This window comes from Paramisgurnus dabryanus, chromosome 9 (assembly GCF_030506205.2).
Source record: "Paramisgurnus dabryanus chromosome 9, PD_genome_1.1, whole genome shotgun sequence".
NCBI classification, from domain to species: domain Eukaryota; kingdom Metazoa; phylum Chordata; class Actinopteri; order Cypriniformes; family Cobitidae; genus Paramisgurnus; species Paramisgurnus dabryanus.
Window position 1 is genome coordinate 2,593,594 of NC_133345.1, and position 25,754 is coordinate 2,619,347.

Below are 25,754 nucleotides of genomic sequence, written 5' to 3' on the forward strand. Positions count from 1 at the left end.
GCACTAACCCCAATTACACCATCCCTATGGGAGCTTTTACACTAGTTCATTAGAACCCTAAACCCCTCCCTTTTCTAACCCCAACATCACAGGAGCCTGGGCACTAACCCCAATTACACCACCCCTATGGGAGTTTTTACACCAAGTTCATTAGAACCCTAAACCTCTCCCTTTTCTAACCCCAACATCACAGGGGCCTGGGCGTTTAACCCAAGTGCACCAGCCCTATATAAATCAAACACTATATGAATACAACCCTTATGGTGTGATACACTGTGTCTGACATACTCTATACATCTAAAATCTACATCATTAGAGATTAGAACCCCATATACTGATTTTAACACACTTTGTATCTAGGGCACCATTGACTTATACTGGGATGCAGTGCTCCTTTAAAAATCCATTTTGACATTGTATTTCCTTTTTGACATTGTATTTCCTTTACACAATAAAAGATCACTTTAACACACTGAATAAAATAAAAAATCCCTTTCTTCAGACACAAAATCTAAACACAGAGCTCCTGGAGGCCGTTTTGGGTACACGGTGGTGGATTGGTCATGGTCTCTCACCCTCTCTACGTACAGATTACACCAAAGGATGGACTTTCTCCTTTCTTATTGCCTATTCAGAGAACTGTTGATGTGTGAATATTACATATTTTTGTATGATGGGGAGCGGGGGGCTTTTCTGGTTCCTGGGGTGTCCATTGGATTGTCTGGAGTGGTCAGAGCTTGATGGCCCATGCACAACCGGGTCTGGACTTGTCTGGGCTCTGGACTAACCTAACTCCTAACCTAACCTAACCCTAACCTAACCAACAACACGAGGATTAGTTTTTTTCTGAGTAACACAAAAGAAGGTATTTTGAGGAATGATGGTAAACCCACAGCAGATAGTCACCATTGACTTCCATAGTAGGAATAAAAAAATATGATGGAATTTAATAGGTACCATCAACCGTGTGCTAACCATCACTTTGCAAAATATTTTCTTCATCATTTATCACGATACTTCCAAAATATTTTTTCCTACTAAGTCAATATTTCATTATTTGCTTTACAAGCTTAAAAATGATGGTGACAGGATTCCATGGTAATCACAAACAGGTAAACAAGTAAAATAATCACTATTTACTTTTAAAAGCATTTTGAAAATTGCTTGCTTATGCTGGGAGTAAAGGTATTTCATGCAAAAGGTATTTCCTCTTTAAAAGGTAATGTATGCTTCTTTTAAAGCTGACACATTTGCCACATTAAAATAACAGAAATGTGTACTGTTTAAACTTTTTGGAGCCGGTGTGTCTGTGTTCTTGGGGCACACATCTACATGTAAAAGCAGAATTGCTTATTATTCTTCTCTATTTCTTGTATAGGTCAATTATGAGTGAAGAACCGTTCACCAAATGAAGACCGCAGCCAGGTGACGGGATTCTGTGGTAATCACAAACAGGTAAACCAGTAAAATAATCATCATTTAATGTTAAAATAATTTTGAAAATTGAAGTTCTGTGTGTTCTTATTGTACTTTATTTATTTCTGCAGGTAAGCAACATGCCGTAAGCTTCATTCCCTTTATAACAGGTAAGGTTCATACTGTTTTATTCTTTTGTACTGTTTTATTCGTACTGTTTTAAATCATTCAGTAAATGCAAAGTTAAACTGATGTGTTTTTAATCTAGATTTAAAAGTGTCTACTGTTGAAGCACATCTGATCTCTTCTGAAAGCTGATAATAACTGAATGCTGATGCACCTTGTTTTGAGAGAACCCTTGTTTTTTTCTAAATGACCTGATCCTATTGATCCGAGTAATCGGTTTCATATTCGATTAGCATATCTGTCATGTATTGTAGCCATGAAGTGGTTTTTAAACAAGAAACAGTACTTTTTAAATCCATTGACCATTGCAATAATCGGCCCTGCTGGTGATGAAAGCATGAACAAGTTTCTCTAAGTCCTGTCTTGAGACAAAACCTCTAATTCTGGCAATATTTCTGAGATGGTAGTAAAAGCAGAATTCCTTATTATTTTTCTCTATCTCAGGCTCTATGGCATATATGTCATGATTTTATTTGTCTATTTATATGTCTATTTACAAGGACTGCCTTGGCCAAATGTTATTGTTAATTAATATTGAAGCAGTTATTTAACATATTTCCTTTGAGTAGTGATTTGTGTAATGATCCATATATCTATTTTTATGTATATTTTTAACTTAGGAATGTGATTTTAAAGCTCATATTTGTTATTGTATGACACCTCTCATGTTATGAAAGTAAAAAATAAATGTATTTTCTGATGTCTTACATTTCTGTTTTTAAACTGTTAATCCTTATCAAGTGCTATACATTAGAAAGTGGATATAGAGTGAAATGCACACGGTGAATAATGAACGCAGACCTTCAGTGCCGGACCTCTGACCCGCTAACCTCCATCCCGACAGCCAGCGCCTTCTCCGGATGCCATTGCGGTATCGCTTCTCGGCTTTTTGGGTAAGATCGAGTGGACACCGGGGACTACACGTTTAAATGGATTTTTGACCTTCGGCTATGGAAGCGAGGCTTGTTCCGTCCACTCCGTGCATCGACTCTGGCGCTTTCCGGGGACAAATAAGGTGAGTTTAAAATCAGAGTTTGCTTCTTTAGTGCGTGGTTGCCAGTTTGTTTGCCAATCCGTGGTCCATAATACGTTCCGCGTTCGTGGTCTCTCCATCGCTCAGTACTTTTCTGTGTTTCTATTTTACGTAAAGCTAACACCAAAACGATTGTGGAAGGCGCTATATAGATTGTTCTCAAAGAAAAAAAACGAGAAACAAACCCATGTGAATATGGGTCAAATTATCTAGGCGGAGTACTTCGTTCAAAGAAAAACGCAACAGAATTGTTTGCGTTGAACAAAGACAATGGTGCCTGCAGACATCGAATGTGTATTGTGGATAAAAAATGGCCAGTGGGGTGGGACAATTTTTCTTGAATTAAGTGTTTATGGGAAAAGTTCACGAATTTTTTCTTACCCTGTAGTCAGATTTATTTGCTTGTTTTAAGCATAAAATAACAGGAGAAGAAATTGTGTAGGGGGAGCAGAGGGTTTTTTTTCGTTCAAAGAAAAGCAGCGTGGCACGAATGAATGTTTGGCTGAAATGCTATCGTAATTTCCCCCTTAATTTTCCTTACAAACATGAAACCAGAGAGAAGGGTCAGTTGGCATCGAATTGCACCTTGTATTCGGTGATTGATTGAGGAAAAATATGCGTATGTGTATATATACACTTGTTTTGTTGAACAGAGACAATGGCCGCGTGCTCCAGCGTCACCTATATGCCTATTTCACAAAATGGCGGCTTTGACCGGAAGTAGGGAAAACATCGTTCAGGTTGCACCACTACGATGGCCACTCAATATAGTATGGACTGACAGCTGCTTTGTTTTCTCCTACACATGAATTTACTTGTAAAAATAACAATAACAGATATTGTCGATTGGTGTTATATTATTTTTTAGCATTTCGTATTATCAAAATATATCATATGTTAGACAGCTTATCAATTTTAAATAAAATAACGAGACATACATAACTATTCGTGTCTGCTCCCGTTTATTGTAATGAGTGTGCACATTTGGACAAATACTTAGACATTTTACTTCTTATTTTTTTAGACTGAATAATTATTTCTTATTAATTCCAAAGTATGCGACCCGATGATCTAATCGTGGTGTATGTGCTATTCCTCGTTTGTTTGCCTGCATCCATTGCTTTACGGCTTGCTTGTTGCGTTTAAATGCACATTTGATTTCTTTACCAGCATTGGATTTAGACCATTCAATGAGAAGAGTTAACAGCGTTTATTATGATTGATAAGCCCTCAACGGAGAATGAGGTCGGCATATATTAAAAGCCTTATTTTGTTTTTATCGTGTGCCTTCCAAAATGTATGCGACGACACTTAAATCACGCAAAATATGAATGGTAACTAGACGTGCTTGTTGTGTGCAAGGAGTGCATTTATTTGTAAACTTTTGCTAAATCAAAATGGTTTATTTGTATTTGCTTTTTACCTGGGTTTTATCAGGTTCGCAGTCGGGACATTTTTAATCCATAGTGTATGCATAATTAATTTCAAAGAAATAAGAAGTAAAATGTGTAAGTATTCCTCAAAATGTGCTTTGGACTAAGTCCCCCGTCATCACAGCAAACGGGAGCAGACCCGAATAGGTATGTCTAGTTATTTTATTAAAAATTTCCAGCCGTCTGTAAATTTATGTTTGAAAGAAAAAAGTAAATTAATATCTTACTTACTGTTTTTGTCTTGTTTTCTAGTGAATATCTGACAATGCTTAAATGGAGATACATTTACTTGGTAAGCAAAGTGGCTTAAGATATTATGTATTGTAATAGAAAATTGTTATAAAAACGTTTTGTTTTTGCTGGGAATTCTTGTATATATTTCACAGCTATATAATTAATTATAATAACGCACTTTTTGTTGATAAACATGTTAAAAAATACATTAACACAGAATAATGTGGCAACAAATTAAATGTGCATTTAAATGCAACAAGCAAAAATAAATAAATAAAGCAAATGCACGGAAAAGAAACGAGGAATAAAAGAAACACCGCGATTAAAAAAATCAGATCGCATACTTTGTAATAATTGAAATAAATTATAAAAATCAACAGGTTTATATTTAAAACAAATAAAAAATATCTGCCAGCGGGGTAAGAAAAATAAACTTAATTCAATAATAAACTCAATTTAGGTTTATTTTTCTTACCCCACTGGCAGATATTTTTACTTGTTTTAAGCCTTAACCTATTACATTTTAGAATTTATTTCAGTAAACAAGACTTAAATTCTAAGCCACTTTGCTTATTAAGTAAATGTATCTCGATTTAAGAATTATTTTTTAACTCGAAAACATTAAGAAAATACTAAGTAAACGAACAAATTGGGATGTTCAAAACACTTAAATATTTTTTTTCACTCTACCCTTCATATTACAGCTGTCGAAAAACCACAGCAAAGTTGACAGACCCGGAAGCCATGATACATTAGCAGTTTTTAAAATAAGTTAAATCTAGAATCCTTATTGGTTTTAGATACTTTAAAGCAATGAATGATCTTCTTTCTTTTGAATTGATTTGGTATTATGGAGGAGCTCTGTGTCTGGTTATTGAAGATGATTTGTTCTTTGCTCCTATGTTGGCTTATTTTTTTGTTATTTCCGTTACTATATATATTTTTTCTTTGTTTTTTCTGATTTGAGGTTATGAAAATGTTTTAATTTGTAATAAAGGTTTTTTGAAAATTCTAAATTCTCTCTCTCTCTCTCTCTCTCTCTCTCTCTCTCTCTCTCTCTCATGAGCGTGGATCAGATCCTGCATTAAAACATGAACTTCTGATTTGCTAGATCAACGTTCTACCTCTGGGTTATACAATGAGATCGTATAGAGTTAAATGCCCGCTAGCCTCCACCCCAAAAGCCAGCGCCTTCGCCGGCTCCCCCTTTGGCTGCGTCTATTCCGGTATCGCTTCTCGGCCTTTTGGCTAAGATCAAGTGTAGTATCTGTTCTTATCAGTTTAATGTCTGATACGTCTCCTATCCGGGGACTATATGTTAAATGGATTTTTGACCTTCGGAAATGGAAGCGGAGCTTGCTCCTTCCACTCCATGCATCAACATGGTATTGCAGTGTTTCCATGAATGGTGCGCTCCCCATCTCGGGGATAAATAAGTCAAGTATAAAAAAAAGAATTTGCTTCTTTTGTGCGTGAATGACGGTGTTTTTTCTAATCCGTGTGTTTTAAAATTGCTGTGATTTCGTTGGCTTTATTGGTTTAACGAAAAGCTTGCGTGGAAATGAACACGCTGATAAAGAAATGTTTTTGTAATGTATTTAATTATTTTCTTTACAAGTTTGCGGAGGTGATACGAGGACGAATTAAACATCCTCGACACAGCTGAAGGCGCAACAAAAGCGAACGAGACCGATTGGAATGTTAAAAACACCTGAAAACTTTTTTCATACCCTTCATACTACAGCTGTCGAAAAACCACAGCAACGTCGACAGACCTGGAAGCATAGCTGTACTTGTTTAACTCACAACGACAACGGGTAAGTCATTGAGCCCTGTGTTTTTATTTATCCACGTTCTAAAATTGTTATGCTTTCGTTGTTTCTTGATTGCTCTGTACATTTCTTTGTTTCTATTCCACGTAAAGTTACTTTGTAATAACGAAACCATATATTTGAATGCGCAATTTAAATCCATTTGATTTAAATTGTTTCACATATTTCACTCTACACGGTTCAACCGGGCTGGAAACGGAATAAAAACAGGGTAGATCTCGAAGAATATTTGGTCTCAGACGTGGCTTCGTGCGCTTTCCACCTGGTCACACACAGTAAATGAAATGTTAGTCGGACGGCCTCCGGGGGCGCCGTCGATGTGATCGGTCACAGGAAGATGCGGCCGTCTGGCCTCAAAGGGTGTCGCTCATACTTACCTGGCAGGGGAGACACCATGATCATGAAGGTGGTTCACCCAGGGCGAGGCTCAGCCATTGCACTCCGGTTGGGCTGACCCTTTGCGAATTCCCCAAATGTGGGAATCTCGACTGCAAAATTTCTGATAGTGGGGGACTGCGTTCGCGCTCTCCCCTGACCTTTGTGTTAAAAATAGATTCGCTTGTCGTTTTACGTAAAATCCAAGAGACGTCTAACCACGGCCCAAGAATACATTAGTCATCAAAAAAGCGGCTATTCAACGACTACATAACTTTTAATAGACAGCGAATAAGTGTCTAGGCTAAAACAAGGCTTAATTTGGGCTGTCAGTGAAAATCTAATAGCCGTTTGACCATTCCAAACGAATAGACTAGCCATTAAATAGAACCACAATCAAACGGCTACATGCAGGGCCGGCCCTGGCCAATTTGCTGCCCTAGGCAAGATTTCACCTGGTGCCCTTTAGAATCATTTTGTTCATAAACTTACACAGAAAAAAATGCAAAGCTTTGTCTTGTTTTTCTTAATTTTGAAAATATTTTGGAAACACACGCATGCACGCACGCACAAGCACACATACACACAATACCCTGTCACTCAGGCATTTGGTCTTGACATTGTCACTGAAAAGGCAGTTTAAAATATAAACCCAGAATTCAGCGAACGTCAAGAACAAGAAAACGGAAACAACAATCAGACCGAGACGCGGAATTTACATAATGTTACACAGACCATGTTTAAATTTCAATGTTTCTGCACAGAAATACTAACTTTGTCTGGTATTAATAAGCTGCACAGTGGCGGTGCTGAAGGCGCGTGATGGCACATATGCACAGATATTTACGTGCAATCTATTGGAAAGCGGAGGAGTCATTAGTTGGGTTAGTAAAATAACGAAATTATAGCTTTTAAATAGAAGAAAAAAGTTTTTTGTAAAGAGATATATGTTTTTAAAAGTTTAAAACACACAACCCTTCTCAAGGAGAAGTAAGCTACTTTTCTCCTTACGTGCAACCTATCGGAAAGCGCAGATGAGTTTGGTTAGTAAAATAATGAAATTATAGATTTAAGTACAAAATAGTATTTATATAAAGAGAAATATTGAAATAAAAGTGCAAAACTGTTCTTAAGTGGAAGTAATAAAGTAAAATAACGAATAATAATTATATAATAACGAATAATAGTCTCCAATAGGTTGCACGTAAATATCTGTGCTGCCACCAGTACTCTGTCTGAGCGCGTCTTCAGCACCGCGGCCAGCACTCCAATGCGCAGCTTATTAATACCAAACAAAGTGAACAAGTTGCTATTTCTGTCTAGAAACATTGAAATTTAAACATGGTCTGTGTAACATTATGTAAATTCCGCGTCTCTGTCTGATTGTTGTTTCCGTTTTCTTGTCCTTGACGTTTGCTGAATTCTGGGTTTATATTTTAAACTGCCGCTTCAGTGCAGTATAGCCACAGAGCTATTTAACAAGCACGATCTTCCGAGATTATATGCTACTAATAATTCATCAGTAACTGCTGTTTTCTTGTGCAAAATTAAATATTTATAGTTAAATGTTTATATACATATATTAAAAAAATAATAATTTGGGCGCACGGACGCCCCAAGGGGTCGGCAGCGCCCTTAGCATTTGCCTATTCCGCCTATGCCCAGGGCCGGCCCTGGCTACATGTCTAAGAGCACAAAATAATGCTTAGATGATTCTTTTACTTCCAATATAAGAGGTTCTCGGGAATGGCAATCATCCAAACTAATAAATTATAAAGGCTTTTATAAGAAAATGACAACAGTTAAACAACCTAGACAGCGTTGGGCAATACAAAATGCTAATAAATACAAGACAAATTGAAATATTGTACATGCATGTACATTAAACAAGCCAACAAATCTGCCAATGGGCTACGACAATTTTTCTTGAATTAAGTGTTTATATCTAGATTTGTTTCTTACCCCTTTGGCAGATTTATTTGCTTGTTTTAAGCCCAAATTCTGAGTTTTTTCTCCCTAAAGGCTAGGTTTATTTTCTTAGGGCATTTTGCTCATCAAAAAATGCATCTTATTTTAAGACTTTCTAGATATTTGTATAGTTAAAACAGTTCGAAATAACAAGTAAGAAATGATTTTTTGCAATGTATTCATTCATTCGCTACGCTTCATACTACAGCTGTCGAAAAACCACAGCAACGTCGACAGACCTGGAAGCGTAGCTGTATTTGTTTAACTCACAAAGACAACGGGTAAAGTATTTTCTTGATTACCTAAATGACTTGCTGTAAGAAAATAAGTTTAGGTTTAAGGGGGGAAATACAGTTTAAAGGGATATTTCAATTTATGATGATAATTCTGTCATCATTTACTCATGCATACAGGCTTACAACAACACGAGGATTAGTTTTTTTCTGAGTAACACAAAAGAAGGTATTTTGAGGAATGATGGTAAACCCACAGCAGATAGTCACCATTGACTTCCATAGTAGGAATAAAAAAATATGATGGAATTTAATAGGTACCATCAACCGTGTGCTAACCATCACTTTGCAAAATATTTTCTTCATCATTTATCACGATACTTCCAAAATATTTTTTCCTACTAAGTCAATATTTCATTATTTGCTTTACAAGCTTAAAAATGATGGTGACAGGATTCCATGGTAATCACAAACAGGTAAACAAGTAAAATAATCACTATTTACTTTTAAAAGCATTTTGAAAATTGCTTGCTTATGCTGGGAGTAAAGGTATTTCATGCAAAAGGTATTTCCTCTTTAAAAGGTAATGTATGCTTCTTTTAAAGCTGACACATTTGCCACATTAAAATAACAGAAATGTGTACTGTTTAAACTTTTTGGAGCCGGTGTGTCTGTGTTCTTGGGGCACACATCTACATGTAAAAGCAGAATTGCTTATTATTCTTCTCTATTTCTTGTATAGGTCAATTATGAGTGAAGAACCGTTCACCAAATGAAGACCGCAGCCAGGTGACGGGATCCTGTGGTAATCACAAACAGGTAAACCAGTAAAATAATCATCATTTAATGTTAAAATAATTTTGAAAATTGAAGTTCTGTGTGTTCTTATTGTACTTTATTTATTTCTGCAGGTAAGCACCATACCGTAAGCTTCATTCCCTTTATAACAGGTAAGGTTCATACTGTTTTATTCTTTTGTACTGTTTTATTCGTACTGTTTTAAATCATTCAGTAAATGCAAAGTTAAACTGATGTGTTTTTAATCTAGATTTAAAAGTGTCTACTGTTGAAGCACATCTGATCTCTTCTGAAAGCTGATAATAACTGAATGCTGAGGCACCTTGTTTTGAGTGAACCCTTGTTTTTTCTAAATGACCTGATCCTATTGATCCGAGTAATAGGTTTCATATTCGATTAGCATATCTGTCATGTATTGTAGCCATGAAGTGGTTTTTAAACAAGAAACAGTACTTTTTAAATCCATTGACCATTGCAATAATCGGCCCTGCTGGTGATGAAAGCATGAACAAGTTTCTCTAAGTCCTGTCTTGAGACAAAACCTCTAATTCTGGCAATATTTCTGAGATGGTAGTAAAAGCAGAATTCCTTATTATTTTTCTCTATCTCAGGCTCTACGGCATATATGTCATGATTTTATTTGTCTATTTATATGTCTATTTACAAGGACTGCCTTGGCCAAATGTTATTGTTAATTAATATTGAAGCAGTTATTTAACATAGGTCCTTTGAGTAGTGATTTGTGTAATGATCCATATATCTATTTTTATGTATATTTTTAACTTAGGAATGTGATTTTAAAGCTCATATTTGTTATTGTATGACACCTCTCATGTTATGAAAGTAAAAAATAAATGTATTTTCTGATGTCTTGCATTTCTGTTTTTAAACTGTTAATCCTTATCAAGTGCTATACATTAGAAAGTGGATATAGAGTGAAATGCACACGGTGAATAATGAACGCAGACCTTCAGTGCCGGACCTCTGACCCGCTAACCTCCATCCCGACAGCCAGCGCCTTCTCCGGATGCCATTGCGGTATCGCTTCTCGGCTTTTTGGGTAAGATCGAGTGGACACCGGGGACTACACGTTTAAATGGATTTTTGACCTTCGGCTATGGAAGCGAGGCTTGTTCCGTCCACTCCGTGCATCGACTCTGGCGCTTTCCGGGGACAAATAAGGTGAGTTTAAAATCAGAGTTTGCTTCTTTAGTGCGTGGTTGCCAGTTTGTTTGCCAGTCCGTGGTCCATAATACGTTCCGCGTTCGTGGTCTCTCCATCGCTCAGTACCTTTCTGTGTTTCTATTTTACGTAAAGCTAACACCAAAACGATTGTGGAAGGCGCTATATAGATTGTTCTCAAAGAAAAAAAACGAGAAACAAACCCATGTGAATATGGGTCAAATTATCTAGGCGGAGCACTTCGTTCAAAGAAAAACGCAACAGAATTGTTTGCGTTGAACAAAGACAATGGTGCCTGCAGACATCGAATGTGTATTGTGGATAAAAAATGGCCAGTGGGGTGGGACAATTTTTCTTGAATTAAGTGTTTATGGGAAAAGTTCACGAATTTTTTCTTACCCTGTAGTCAGATTTATTTGCTTGTTTTAAGCATAAAATAACAGGAGAAGAAATTGTGTAGGGGGAGCAGAGGGTTTTTTTTCGTTCAAAGAAAAGCAGCGTGGCACGAATGAATGTTTGGCTGAAATGCTATCGTAATTTCCCCCTTAATTTTCCTTACAAACATGAAACCAGAGAGAAGGGTCAGTTGGCATCGAATTGCACCTTGTATTCGGTGAATGATTGAGGAAAAATATGCGTATGTGTATATATATACTTGTTTTGTTGAACAGAGACAATGGCCGCGTGCTCCAGCGTCACCTATATGCCTATTTCACAAAATGGCGGCTTTGACCGGAAGTAGGGAAAACATCGTTCAGGTTGCACCACTACGATGGCCACTCAATATAGTATGGACTGACAGCTGCTTTGTTTTCTCCTACACATGAATTTACTTGTAAAAATAACAATAACAGATATTGTCGATTGGTGTTATATTATTTTTTTAGCATTTCGTATTATCAAAATATATCATATGTTAGACAGCTTATCAATTTTAAATAAAATAACGAGACATACATAACTATTCGTGTCTGCTCCCGTTTATTGTAATGAGTGTGCACATTTGGAGAAATACTTAGACATTTTACTTCTTATTTCTTTAGACTGAATAATTATTTCTTATTAATTCCAAAGTATGCGACCCGATGATCTAATCGTGGTGTATGTGCTATTCCTCGTTTGTTTGCCTGCATCCATTGCTTTACGGCTTGCTTGTTGCGTTTAAATGCACATTTGATTTCTTTACCAGCATTGGATTTAGACCATTCAATGAGAAGAGTTAACAGCGTTTATTATGATTGATAAGCCCTCAACGGAGAATGAGGTCGGCATACATTAAAAGCCTTATTTTGTTTTTATCGTGTGCCTTCCAAAATGTATGCGACGAAACTTAAATCACGCAAAATATGAATGGTAACTAGACGTGCTTGTTGTGTGCAAGGAGTGCATTTATTTGTAAACTTTTGCTAAATCAAAATGGTTTATTTGTATTTGCTTTTTACCTGGGTTTTATCAGGTTCGCAGTCGGGACATTTTTAATCCATAGTGTATGCATAATTAATTTCAAAGAAATAAGAAGTAAAATGTGTAAGTATTCCTCAAAATGTGCTTTGGACTAAGTCCCCCGTCATCACAGCAAACGGGAGCAGACCCGAATAGGTATGTCTAGTTATTTTATTAAAAATTTCCAGCCGTCTGTAAATTTATGTTTGAAAGAAAAAAAGTAAATTAATATCTTACTTACTGTTTTTGTCTTGTTTTCTAGTGAATATCTGACAATGCTTAAATGGAGATACATTTACTTGGTAAGCAAAGTGGCTTAAGATATTATGTATTGTAATAGAAAATTGTTATAAAAACGTTTTGTTTTTGCTGGGAATTCTTGTATATATTTCACAGCTATATAATTAATTATAATAACGCACTTTTTGTTGATAAACATGTTAAAAAATACATTAACACAGAATAATGTGGCAACAAATCAAATGTGCATTTAAATGCAACAAGCAAAAATAAATAAATAAAGCAAATGCACGGAAAAGAAACGAGGAATAAAAGAAACACCGCGATTAAAAAAATCAGATCGCATACTTTGTAATAATTGAAATAAATTATAAAAATCAACAGGTTTATATTTAAAACAAATAAAAAATATCTGCCAGCGGGGTAAGAAAAATAAACTTAATTCTAGTTTCAACTTAATTCAATAATAAACTCAATTTAGGTTTATTTTTCTTACCCCACTGGCAGATATTTTTACTTGTTTTAAGCCTTAACCTATTACATTTTAGAATTTATTTCAGTAAACAAGACTTAAATTCTAAGCCACTTTGCTTATTAAGTAAATGTATCTCGATTTAAGAATTATTTTTTAACTCGAAAACATTAAGAAAATACTAAGTAAACGAACAAATTGGGATGTTCAAAACACTTAAATATTTTTTTTCACTCTACCCTTCATATTACAGCTGTCGAAAAACCACAGCAACGTTGACAGACCTGGAAGCCATGATACATTAGCAGTTTTTAAAATAAGTTAAATCTAGAATCCTTATTGGTTTTAGATACTTTAAAGCAATGAATGATCTTCTTTCTTTTGAATTGATTTGGTATTATGGAGGAGCTCTGTGTCTGGTTATTGAAGATGATTTGTTCTTTGCTCCTATGTTGGCTTATTTTTTTGTTATTTCCGTTACTATATATATTTTTTTCTTAGTTTTTTCTGATTTGAGGTTATGAAAATGTTTTAATTTGTAATAAAGGTTTTTTGAAAATTCTAAATTCTCTCTCTCTCTCTCTCTCTCATGAGCGTGGATCAGATCCTGCATTAAAACATGAACTTCTGATTTGCTAGCTCAACGTTCTACCTCTGGGTTATACAATGAGAACGTATAGAGTTAAATGCCCGCTAGCCTCCACCCCAAAAGCCAGCGCCTTCGCCGGCTCCCCCTTTGGCTGCGTCTATTCCGGTATCGCTTCTCGGCCTTTTGGCTAAGATCAAGTGTAGTATCTGTTCTTATCAGTTTAATGTCTGATACGTCTCCTATCCGGGGACTATATGTTAAATGGATTTTTGACCTTCGGAAATGGAAGCGGAGCTTGCTCCTTCCACTCCATGCATCAACATGGTATTGCAGTGTTTCCATGAATGGTGCGCTCCCCATCTCGGGGATAAATAAGTCAAGTATAAAAAAAAGAATTTGCTTCTTTTGTGCGTGAATGACGGTGTTTTTTCTAATCCGTGTGTTTTAAAATTGCTGTGATTTCGTTGGCTTTATTGGTTTAACGAAAAGCTTGCGTGGAAATGAACACGCTGATAAAGAAATGTTTTTGTAATGTATTTAATTAATTTCTTTACAAGTTTGCGGAGGTGATACGAGGACGAATTAAACATCCTCGACACAGCTGAAGGCGCAACAAAAGCGAACGAGACCGATTGGAATGTTAAAAACACCTGAAAACTTTTTTCACTACCCTTCATACTACAGCTGTCGAAAAACCACAGCAACGTCGACAGACCTGGAAGCATAGCTGTACTTGTTTAACTCACAACGACAACGGGTAAGTCATTGAGCCCTGTGTTTTTATTTATCCACGTTCTAAAATTGCTATGCTTTCGTTGTTTCTTGATTGCTCTGTACATTTCTTTGTTTCTATTCCACGTAAAGTTACTTTGTAATAACGAAACCATATATTTGAATGCGCAATTTAAATCCATTTGATTTAAATTGTTTCACATATTTCACTCTACACGGTTCAACCGGGCTGGAAACGGAATAAAAACAGGGTAGATCTCGAAGAATGTTTGGTCTCAGACGTGGCTTCGTGCGCTTTCCACCTGGTCACACACAGTAAATGAAATGTTAGTCGGACGGCCTCCGGGGGCGCCGTCGATGTGATCGGTCACAGGAAGATGCGGCCGTCTGGCCTCAAAGGGGGTCGCTCATACTTACCTGGCAGGGGAGACACCATGATCATGAAGGTGGTTCACCCAGGGCGAGGCTCAGCCATTGCACTCCGGTTGGGCTGACCCTTTGCGAATTCCCCAAATGTGGGAATCTCGACTGCAAAATTTCTGATAGTGGGGGACTGCGTTCGCGCTCTCCCCTGACCTTTGTGTTAAAAATAGATTCGCTTGTCGTTTTACGTAAAATCCAAGAGACGTCTAACCACGGCCCAAGAATACATTAGTCATCAAAAAAGCGGCTATTCAACGACTACATAACTTTTAATAGACAGCGAATAAGTGTCTAGGCTAAAACAAGACTTAATTTGGGCTGTCAGTGAAAATCTAATAGCCGTTTGACCATTCCAAACGAATAGACTAGCCATTAAATAGAACCACAATCAAACGGCTACATGTCTAAGAGCACAAAATAATGCTTAGATGATTCTTTTACTTCCAATATAAGAGGTTCTCGGGAATGGCAATCATCCAAACTAATAAATTATAAAGGCTTTTATAAGAAAATGACAACAGTTAAACAACCTAGACAGCGTTGGGCAATACAAAATGCTAATAAATACAAGACAAATTGAAATATTGTACATGCATGTACATTAAACAAGCCAACAAATCTGCCAATGGGCTACGACAATTTTTCTTGAATTAAGTGTTTATATCTAGATTTGTTTCTTACCCCTTTGGCAGATTTATTTGCTTGTTTTAAGCCCAAATTCTGAGTTTTTTCTCCCTAAAGGCTAGGTTTATTTTCTTAGGGCATTTTGCTCATCAAAAAATGCATCTTATTTTAAGACTTTCTAGATATTTGTATAGTTAAAACAGTTCGAAATAACAAGTAAGAAATGATTTTTTGCAATGTATTCATTCATTCGCTACGCTTCATACTACAGCTGTCGAAAAACCACAGCAACGTCGACAGACCTGGAAGCGTAGCTGTATTTGTTTAACTCACAAAGACAACGGGTAAAGTATTTTCTTGATTACCTAAATGACTTGCTGTAAGAAAATAAGTTTAGGTTTAAGGGGGGAAATACAGTTTAAAGGGATATTTCAATTTATGATGATAATTCTGTCATCATTTACTCATGCATACAGGCTTACAACAACACGAGGATTAGTTTTTTTCTGAGTAACACAAAAGAAGGTATTTTGAGGAATGATGGTAAACCCACAGCAGATAGTCACCATTGACTTCCATAGTAGGAATAAAAAAATATGATGGAATTTAATAGGTACCATCAACCGTGTGCTAACCATCACTTTGCAAAATATTTTCTTCATCATTTATCACGATACTTCCAAAATATTTTTTCCTACTAAGTCAATATTTCATTATTTGCTTTACAAGCTTAAAAATGATGGTGACAGGATTCCATGGTAATCACAAACAGGTAAACAAGTAAAATAATCACTATTTACTTTTAAAAGCATTTTGAAAATTGCTTGCTTATGCTGGGAGTAAAGGTATTTCATGCAAAAGGTATTTCCTCTTTAAAAGGTAATGTATGCTTCTTTTAAAGCTGACACATTTGCCACATTAAAATAACAGAAATGTGTACTGTTTAAACTTTTTGGAGCCGGTGTGTCTGTGTTCTTGGGGCACACATCTACATGTAAAAGCAGAATTGCTTATTATTCTTCTCTATTTCTTGTATAGGTCAATTATGAGTGAAGAACCGTTCACCAAATGAAGACCGCAGCCAGGTGACGGGATCCTGTGGTAATCACAAACAGGTAAACCAGTAAAATAATCATCATTTAAGGTTAAAATAATTTTGAAAATTGAAGTTCTGTGTGTTCTTATTGTACTTTATTTATTTCTGCAGGTAAGCACCATACCGTAAGCTTCATTCCCTTTATAACAGGTAAGGTTCATACTGTTTTATTCTTTTGTACTGTTTTATTCGTACTGTTTTAAATCATTCAGTAAATGCAAAGTTAAACTGATGTGTTTTTAATCTAGATTTAAAAGTGTCTACTGTTGAAGCACATCTGATCTCTTCTGAAAGCTGATAATAACTGAATGCTGGGGCACCTTGTTTTGAGTGAACCCTTGTTTTTTCTAAATGACCTGATCCTATTGATCCGAGTAATCGGTTTCATATTCGATTAGCATATCTGTCATGTATTGTAGCCATGAAGTGGTTTTTAAACAAGAAACAGTACTTTTTAAATCCATTGACCATTGCAATAATCGGCCCTGCTGGTGATGAAAGCATGAACAAGTTTCTCTAAGTCCTGTCTTGAGACAAAACCTCTAATTCTGGCAATATTTCTGAGATGGTAGTAAAAGCAGAATTCCTTATTATTTTTCTCTATCTCAGGCTCTACGGCATATATGTCATGATTTTATTTGTCTATTTATATGTCTATTTACAAGGACTGCCTTGGCCAAATGTTATTGTTAATTAATATTGAAGCAGTTATTTAACATAGGTCATTTGAGTAGTGATTTGTGTAATGATCCATATATCTATTTTTATGTATATTTTTAACTTAGGAATGTGATTTTAAAGCTCATATTTGTTATTGTATGACACCTCTCATGTTATGAAAGTAAAAAATAAATGTATTTTCTGATGTCTTGCATTTCTGTTTTTAAACTGTTAATCCTTATCAAGTGCTATACATTAGAAAGTGGATATAGAGTGAAATGCACACGGTGAATAATGAACGCAGACCTTCAGTGCCGGACCTCTGACCCGCTAACCTCCATCCCGACAGCCAGCGCCTTCTCCGGATGCCATTGCGGTATCGCTTCTCGGCTTTTTGGGTAAGATCGAGTGGACACCGGGGACTACACGTTTAAATGGATTTTTGACCTTCGGCTATGGAAGCGAGGCTTGTTCCGTCCACTCCGTGCATCGACTCTGGCGCTTTCCGGGGACAAATAAGGTGAGTTTAAAATCAGAGTTTGCTTCTTTAGTGCGTGGTTGCCAGTTTGTTTGCCAGTCCGTGGTCCATAATACGTTCCGCGTTCGTGGTCTCTCCATCGCTCAGTACCTTTCTGTGTTTCTATTTTACGTAAAGCTAACACCAAAACGATTGTGGAAGGCGCTATATAGATTGTTCTCAAAGAAAAAAAACGAGAAACAAACCCATGTGAATATGGGTCAAATTATCTAGGCGGAGCACTTCGTTCAAAGAAAAACGCAACAGAATTGTTTGCGTTGAACAAAGACAATGGTGCCTGCAGACATCGAATGTGTATTGTGGATAAAAAATGGCCAGTGGGGTGGGACAATTTTTCTTGAATTAAGTGTTTATGGGAAAAGTTCACGAATTTTTTCTTACCCTGTAGTCAGATTTATTTGCTTGTTTTAAGCATAAAATAACAGGAGAAGAAATTGTGTAGGGGGAGCAGAGGGTTTTTTTTCGTTCAAAGAAAAGCAGCGTGGCACGAATGAATGTTTGGCTGAAATGCTATCGTAATTTCCCCCTTAATTTTCCTTACAAACATGAAACCAGAGAGAAGGGTCAGTTGGCATCGAATTGCACCTTGTATTCGGTGATTGATTGAGGAAAAATATGCGTATGTGTATATATACACTTGTTTTGTTGAACAGAGACAATGGCCGCGTGCTCCAGCGTCACCTATATGCCTATTTCACAAAATGGCGGCTTTGACCGGAAGTAGGGAAAACATCGTTCAGGTTGCACCACTACGATGGCCACTCAATATAGTATGGACTGACAGCTGCTTTGTTTTCTCCTATACATGAATTTACTTGTAAAAATAACAATAACAGATATTGTCGATTGGTGTTATATTATTTTTTTAGCATTTCGTATTATCAAAATATATCATATGTTAGACAGCTTATCAATTTTAAATAAAATAACGAGACATACATAACTATTCGTGTCTGCTCCCGTTTATTGTAATGAGTGTGCACATTTGGAGAAATACTTAGACATTTTACTTCTTATTTCTTTAGACTGAATAATTATTTCTTATTAATTCCAAAGTATGCGACCCGATGATCTAATCGTGGTGTATGTGCTATTCCTCGTTTGTTTGCCTGCATCCATTGCTTTACGGCTTGCTTGTTGCGTTTAAATGCACATTTGATTTCTTTACCAGCATTGGATTTAGACCATTCAATGAGAAGAGTTAACAGCGTTTATTATGATTGATAAGCCCTCAACGGAGAATGAGGTCGGCATACATTAAAAGCCTTATTTTGTTTTTATCGTGTGCCTTCCAAAATGTATGCGACGAAACTTAAATCACGCAAAATATGAATGGTAACTAGACGTGCTTGTTGTGTGCAAGGAGTGCATTTATTTGTAAACTTTTGCTAAATCAAAATGGTTTATTTGTATTTGCTTTTTACCTGGGTTTTATCAGGTTCGCAGTCGGGACATTTTTAATCCATAGTGTATGCATAATTAATTTCAAAGAAATAAGAAGTAAAATGTGTAAGTATTCCTCAAAATGTGCTTTGGACTAAGTCCCCCATCATCACAGCAAACGGGAGCAGACCCGAATAGGTATGTCTAGTTATTTTATTAAAAATTTCCAGCCGTCTGTAAATTTATGTTTGAAAGAAAAAAGTAAATTAATATCTTACTTACTGTTTTTGTCTTGTTTTCTAGTGAATATCTGACAATGCTTAAATGGAGATACATTTACTTGGTAAGCAAAGTGGCTTAAGATATTATGTATTGTAATAGAAAATTGTTATAAAAACGTTTTGTTTTTGCTGGGAATTCTTGTATATATTTCACAGCTATATAATTAATTATAATAACGCACTTTTTGTTGATAAACATGTTAAAAAATACATTAACACATAATAATGTGGCAACAAATCAAATGTGCATTTAAATGCAACAAGCAAAAATAAATAAATAAAGCAAATGCACGGAAAAGAAACGAGGAATAAAAGAAACACCGCGATTAAAAAAATCAGATCGCATACTTTGTAATAATTGAAATAAATTATAAAAATCAACAGGTTTATATTTAAAACAAATAAAAAATATCTGCCAGCGGGGTAAGAAAAATAAACTTAATTCTAGTTTCAACTTAATTCAATAATAAACTCAATTTAGGTTTATTTTTCTTACCCCACTGGCAGATATTTTTACTTGTTTTAAGCCTTAACCTATTACATTTTAGAATTTATTTCAGTAAACAAGACTTAAATTCTAAGCCACTTTGCTTATTAAGTAAATGTATCTCGATTTAAGAATTATTTTTTAACTCGAAAACATTAAGAAAATACTAAGTAAACGAACAAATTGGGATGTTCAAAACACTTAAATATTTTTTTTCACTCTACCCTTCATATTACAGCTGTCGAAAAACCACAGCAACGTTGACAGACCTGGAAGCCATGATACATTAGCAGTTTTTAAAATAAGTTAAATCTAGAATCCTTATTGGTTTTAGATACTTTAAAGCAATGAATGATCTTCTTTCTTTTGAATTGATTTGGTATTATGGAGGAGCTCTGTGTCTGGTTATTGAAGATGATTTGTTCTTTGCTCCTATGTTGGCTTATTTTTTTGTTATTTCCGTTACTATATATATTTTTTTCTTTGTTTTTTCTGATTTGAGGTTATGAAAATGTTTTAATTTGTAATAAAGGTTTTTTGAAAATTCTAAATTCTCTCTATCTCTCTCTCTCTCTCTCTCTCTCTCTCTCATGAGCGTGGATCAGATCCTAAATTAAAACATGAACTTCTGATTTGCTAGCTCAACGTTCTACCTCTGGGTTATACAATGAGAACGTATAGAGTTAAATGCCCGCTAGCCTCCACCCCAAAAGCCAGCGCCTTCGCCGGCTCCCCCTTTGGCTGCGTCTATTCCGGTATCGCTTCTCGGCCTTTTGGCTAAGATCAAGTGTAGTATCTGTTCTTATCAGTTTAATGTCTGATACGTCTCCTATCCGGGGACTATATGTTAAATGGATTTTTGACCTTCGGAAATGGAAGCGGAGCTTGCTCCTTCCACTCCATGCATCAACATGGTATTGCAGTGTTTCCATGAATGGTGCGCTCCCCATCTCGGGGATAAATAAGTCAAGTATAAAAAAAAGAATTTGCTTCTTTTGTGCGTGAAAGACGGTGCTTTTTCTAATCCGTGTGTTTTAAAATTGCTGTGGTTTCGTTGGCTTTATTGGTTTAACGAAAAGCTTGCGTGGAAATGAACACGCTGATAAAGAAATGTTTTTGTAATGTATTTAATTATTTTCTTTACAAGTTTGCGGAGGTGATACGAGGACGAATTAAACATCCTCGACACAGCTGAAGGCGCAACAAAAGCGAACGAGACCGATTGGAATGTTAAAAACACCTGAAAACTTTTTTCACTACCCTTCATACTACAGCTGTCGAAACACCACAGCAACGTCGACAGACCTGGAAGCATAGCTGTACTTGTTTAACTCACAACGACAACGGGTAAGTCATTGAGCCCTGTGTTTTTATTTATCCACGTTCTAAAATTGCTATGCTTTCGTTGTTTCTTGATTGCTCTGTACATTTCTTTGTTTCTATTCCACGTAAAGTTACTTTGTAATAACGAAACCATATATTTGAATGCGCAATTTAAATCCATTTGATTTAAATTGTTTCACATATTTCACTCTACACGGTTCAACCGGGCTGGAAACGGAATAAAAACAGGGTAGATCTCGAAGAATGTTCACTGTAAGCCCATACAGGTTGATTGAACCTAAAACATTTATGGAAACTCGTTGCCCTAAAAAAGTTAATTTTGCCTGGTTGAAATAACAATTAATTTTAAGTTTAATGTACTTAATGTTTTAATTTCTTCCAATATTCCTGCACTCTTAACCCAGATTCAATGACATTATGTGTGAGGAAACCCATTGCATATAACTTTAGTTTCTATTACATTATATTACATTTGATGTTATAAATGGTTTTATAACAAAAATTAATGACTGATTTGTCAGTCATTGAATAAACATGATTCTCCACAGAAACACACAAAAAATGTGTTTTGACATACATTGTCAGTACTGTGGAGAGAAATACAATAAAATGTTCTGAACAGGCTTCATGTAAGGAAACACTGATCACCTGAACGGTGACTTCACAAAATTATAATTTACAACAAAACAACATCAATAAAATAAGAGCTTGAACCTAAATGACATTTTATTAACAAATATTTGAGTACAGAAAGTTCTTATCAGTTTTTAATTTGTGAAAAAGCAGAAAATAATCAAAATATTCAGGCGCAAAGGATTATGGGTATTTCTCACAACATGAACTAATAATTTTAAGTTCATTTTACTTGAATGTTTTAGTTTAATAGATTTTGTAAGGTTAACAGTTAAATCAACAAATCAATTTAAGCTTTGGCTTCAAAACAGAAAATATTAATGATTTTTCCTTGATTGTTTGAGTAAAGACAATTTCTGGGTTAACAGTGTTTGGTCTCAGACGTGGCTTCGTGCGCTTTCCACCTGGTCACACACAGTAAATGAAATGTTAGTCGGACGGCCTCCGGGGGCGCCGTCGATGTGATCGGTCACAGGAAGATGCGGCCGTCTGGCCTCAAAGGGTGTCGCTCATACTTACCTGGCAGGGGAGACACCATGATCATGAAGGTGGTTCACCCAGGGCGAGGCTCAGCCATTGCACTCCGGTTGGGCTGACCCTTTGCGAATTCCCCAAATGTGGGAATCTCGACTGCAAAATTTCTGATAGTGGGGACTGCGTTCGCGCTCTCCCCTGACCTTTGTGTTAAAAATAGATTCGCTTGTCGTTTTACGTAAAATCCAAGAGACGTCTAACCACGGCCCAAGAATACATTAGTCATCAAAAAAGCGGCTATTCAACGACTACATAACTTTTAATAGACAGCGAATATGTGTCTAGGCTAAAACAAGGCTTAATTTGGGCTGTCATTGAAAATCTAATAGCCGTTTGACCATTCCAAACGAATAGACTAGCCATTAAATAGAACCACAATCAAACGGCTACATGTCTAAGAGCACAAAATAATGCTTAGATGATTCTTTTACTTCCAATATAAGAGGTTCTCGGGAATGGCAATCATCCAAACTAATAAATTATAAAGGCTTTTATAAGAAAATGACAACAGTTAAACAACCTAGACAGCGTTGGGCAATACAAAATGCTAATAAATACAAGACAAATTGAAATATTGTACATGCATGTACATTAAACAAGCCAACAAATCTGCCAATGGGCTATGACAATTTTTCTTGAATTAAGTGTTTATATCTAGATTTGTTTCTTACCCCTTTGGCAGATTTATTTGCTTGTTTTAAGCCCAAATTCGCTTAAATTTTGAGTTTTTTCTCCCTAAAGGCTAGGTTTATTTTCTTAGGGCATTTTGCTCATCAAAAAATGCATCTTATTTTAAGACTTTCTAGATATTTGTATAGTTAAAACAGTTCGAAATAACAAGTAAGAAATGATTTTTTGCAATGTATTCATTCATTCGCTACCCTTCATACTACAGCTGTCGAAAAACCACAGCAACGTCGACAGACCTGGAAGCGTAGCTGTATTTGTTTAACTCACAAAGACAACGGGTAAAGTATTTTCTTGATTACCTAAATGACTTGCTGTAAGAAAATAAGTTTAGGTTTAAGGGGGGGAAATACAGTTTAAAGGGATATTTCAATTTATGATGATAATTCTGTCATCATTTACTCATGCATACAGGCTTACAACAACACGAGGATTAGTTTTTTTCTGAGTAACACAAAAGAAGGTATTTTGAGGAATGATGGTAAACCCACAGCAGATAGTCACCATTGACTTCCATAGTAGGAATAAAAAAATATGATGGAATTTAATAGGTACCATCAACCGTGTGCTAACCATCACTTTGCAAAATATTTTCTTCATCATTTATCACGATACTTCCAAAATATTTTTTCCTACTAAGTCAATATTTCATTATTTGCTTTACAAGCTTAAAAATGATGGTGACAGGATTCCATGGTAATCACAAACAGGTAAACAAGTAAAATAATCACTATTTACTTTTAAAAGCATTTTGAAAATTGCTTGCTTATGCTGGGAGGAAAGGTATTTCATGCGAAAGGTATTTATTTCCTCTTTAAAAGGTAATGTATGCTTCTTTTAAAGCTGACACATTTGCCACATTAAAATAACAGAAATGTGTACTGTTTAAACTTTTTGGAGCCGGTGTGTCTGTGTTCTTGGGGCACACATCTACATGTAAAAGCAGAATTGCTTATTATTCTTCTCTATTTCTTGTATAGGTCAATTATGAGTGAAGAACCGTTCACCAAATGAAGACCGCAGCCAGGTGACGGGATCCTGTGGTAATCACAAACAGGTAAACCAGTAAAATAATCATCATTTAATGTTAAAATAATTTTGAAAATTGAAGTTCTGTGTGTTCTTATTGTACTTTATTTATTTCTGCAGGTAAGCACCATACCGTAAGCTTCATTCCCTTTATAACAGGTAAGGTTCATACTGTTTTATTCTTTTGTACTGTTTTATTCTTACTGTTTTAAATCATTCAGTAAATGCAAAGTTAAACTGATGTGTTTTTAATCTAGATTTAAAAGTGTCTACTGTTGAAGCACATCTGATCTCTTCTGAAAGCTGATAATAACTGAATGCTGATGCACCTTGTTTTGAGTGAACCCTTGTTTTTTCTAAATGACCTGATCCTATTGATCCGAGTAATCGGTTTCATATTCGATTAGCATATCTGTCATGTATTGTAGCCATGAAGTGGTTTTTAAACAAGAAACAGTACTTTTTAAATCCATTGACCATTGCAATAATCGGCCCTGCTGGTGATGAAAGCATGAACAAGTTTCTCTAAGTCCTGTCTTGAGACAAAACCTCTAATTCTGGCAATATTTCTGAGATGGTAGTAAAAGCAGAATTTCTTATTATTTTTCTCTATCTCAGGCTCTATGGCATATATGTCATGATTTTATTTGTCTATTTATATGTCTATTTACAAGGACTGCCTTGGCCAAATGTTATTGTTAATTAATATTGAAGCAGTTATTTAACATAGTTCCTTTGAGTAGTGATTTGTGTAATGATCCATATATCTATTTTTATGTATATTTTTAACTTAGGAATGTGATTTTAAAGCTCATATTTGTTATTGTATGACACCTCTCATGTTATGAAAGTAAAAAATAAATGTATTTTCTGATGTCTTGCATTTCTGTTTTTAAACTGTTAATCCTTATCAAGTGCTATACATTAGAAAGTGGATATAGAGTGAAATGCACACGGTGAATAATGAACGCAGACCTTCAGTGCCGGACCTCTGACCCGCTAACCTCCATCCCGACAGCCAGCGCCTTCTCCGGATGCCATTGCGGTATCGCTTCTCGGCTTTTTGGGTAAGATCGAGTGGACACCGGGGACTACACGTTTAAATGGATTTTTGACCTTCGGCTATGGAAGCGAGGCTTGTTCCGTCCACTCCGTGCATCGACTCTGGCGCTTTCCGGGGACAAATAAGGTGAGTTTAAAATCAGAGTTTGCTTCTTTAGTGCGTGGTTGCCAGTTTGTTTGCCAATCCGTGGTCCATAATACGTTCCGCGTTCGTGGTCTCTCCATCGCTCAGTACTTTTCTGTGTTTCTATTTTACGTAAAGCTAACACCAAAACGATTGTGGAAGGCGCTATATAGATTGTTCTCAAAGAAAAAAAACGAGAAACAAACCCATGTGAATATGGGTCAAATTATCTAGGCGGAGCACTTCGTTCAAAGAAAAACGCAACAGAATTGTTTGCGTTGAACAAAGACAATGGTGCCTGCAGACATCGAATGTGTATTGTGGATAAAAAATGGCCAGTGGGGTGGGACAATTTTTCTTGAATTAAGTGTTTATGGGAAAAGTTCACGAATTTTTTCTTACCCTGTAGTCAGATTTATTTGCTTGTTTTAAGCATAAAATAACAGGAGAAGAAATTGTGTAGGGGGAGCAGAGGGTTTTTTTTCGTTCAAAGAAAAGCAGCGTGGCACGAATGAATGTTTGGCTGAAATGCTATCGTAATTTCCCCCTTAATTTCCTTACAAACATGAAACCAGAGAGAAGGGTCAGTTGGCATCGAATTGCACCTTGTATTCGGTGATTGATTGAGGAAAAATATGCGTATGTGTATATATACACTTGTTTTGTTGAACAGAGACAATGGC

At 35.9% G+C, this 25,754-nt stretch overlaps 6 non-coding genes across 6 annotated transcripts; all 6 read left to right on the top strand.

Annotated features, from left to right (window-relative positions):
* The first annotated feature begins 5,530 nt into the window (after positions 1-5,530).
* Positions 5,531-5,721, top strand: LOC135760733 (U2 spliceosomal RNA). The gene has a single exon (XR_010537511.1). It is a non-coding gene; the product is annotated as a U2 spliceosomal RNA (small nuclear RNA).
* Positions 5,722-6,503: 782 nt separating this feature from the next.
* Positions 6,504-6,668, top strand: LOC135760729 (U1 spliceosomal RNA). The gene has a single exon (XR_010537508.1). It is a non-coding gene; the product is annotated as a U1 spliceosomal RNA (small nuclear RNA).
* Positions 6,669-13,601: 6,933 nt separating this feature from the next.
* Positions 13,602-13,792, top strand: LOC141282629 (U2 spliceosomal RNA). The gene has a single exon (XR_012337428.1). It is a non-coding gene; the product is annotated as a U2 spliceosomal RNA (small nuclear RNA).
* A 783-nt stretch (positions 13,793-14,575) lies between these two features.
* On the top strand, positions 14,576-14,740 carry LOC141282592 (U1 spliceosomal RNA). Its single transcript, XR_012337390.1, has one exon. It is a non-coding gene; the product is annotated as a U1 spliceosomal RNA (small nuclear RNA).
* Positions 14,741-20,415: 5,675 nt separating this feature from the next.
* On the top strand, positions 20,416-20,606 carry LOC141282630 (U2 spliceosomal RNA). Its single transcript, XR_012337429.1, has one exon. It is a non-coding gene; the product is annotated as a U2 spliceosomal RNA (small nuclear RNA).
* A 1,540-nt stretch (positions 20,607-22,146) lies between these two features.
* On the top strand, positions 22,147-22,310 carry LOC141282599 (U1 spliceosomal RNA). Its single transcript, XR_012337398.1, has one exon. It is a non-coding gene; the product is annotated as a U1 spliceosomal RNA (small nuclear RNA).
* Positions 22,311-25,754: the final 3,444 nt, after the last annotated feature.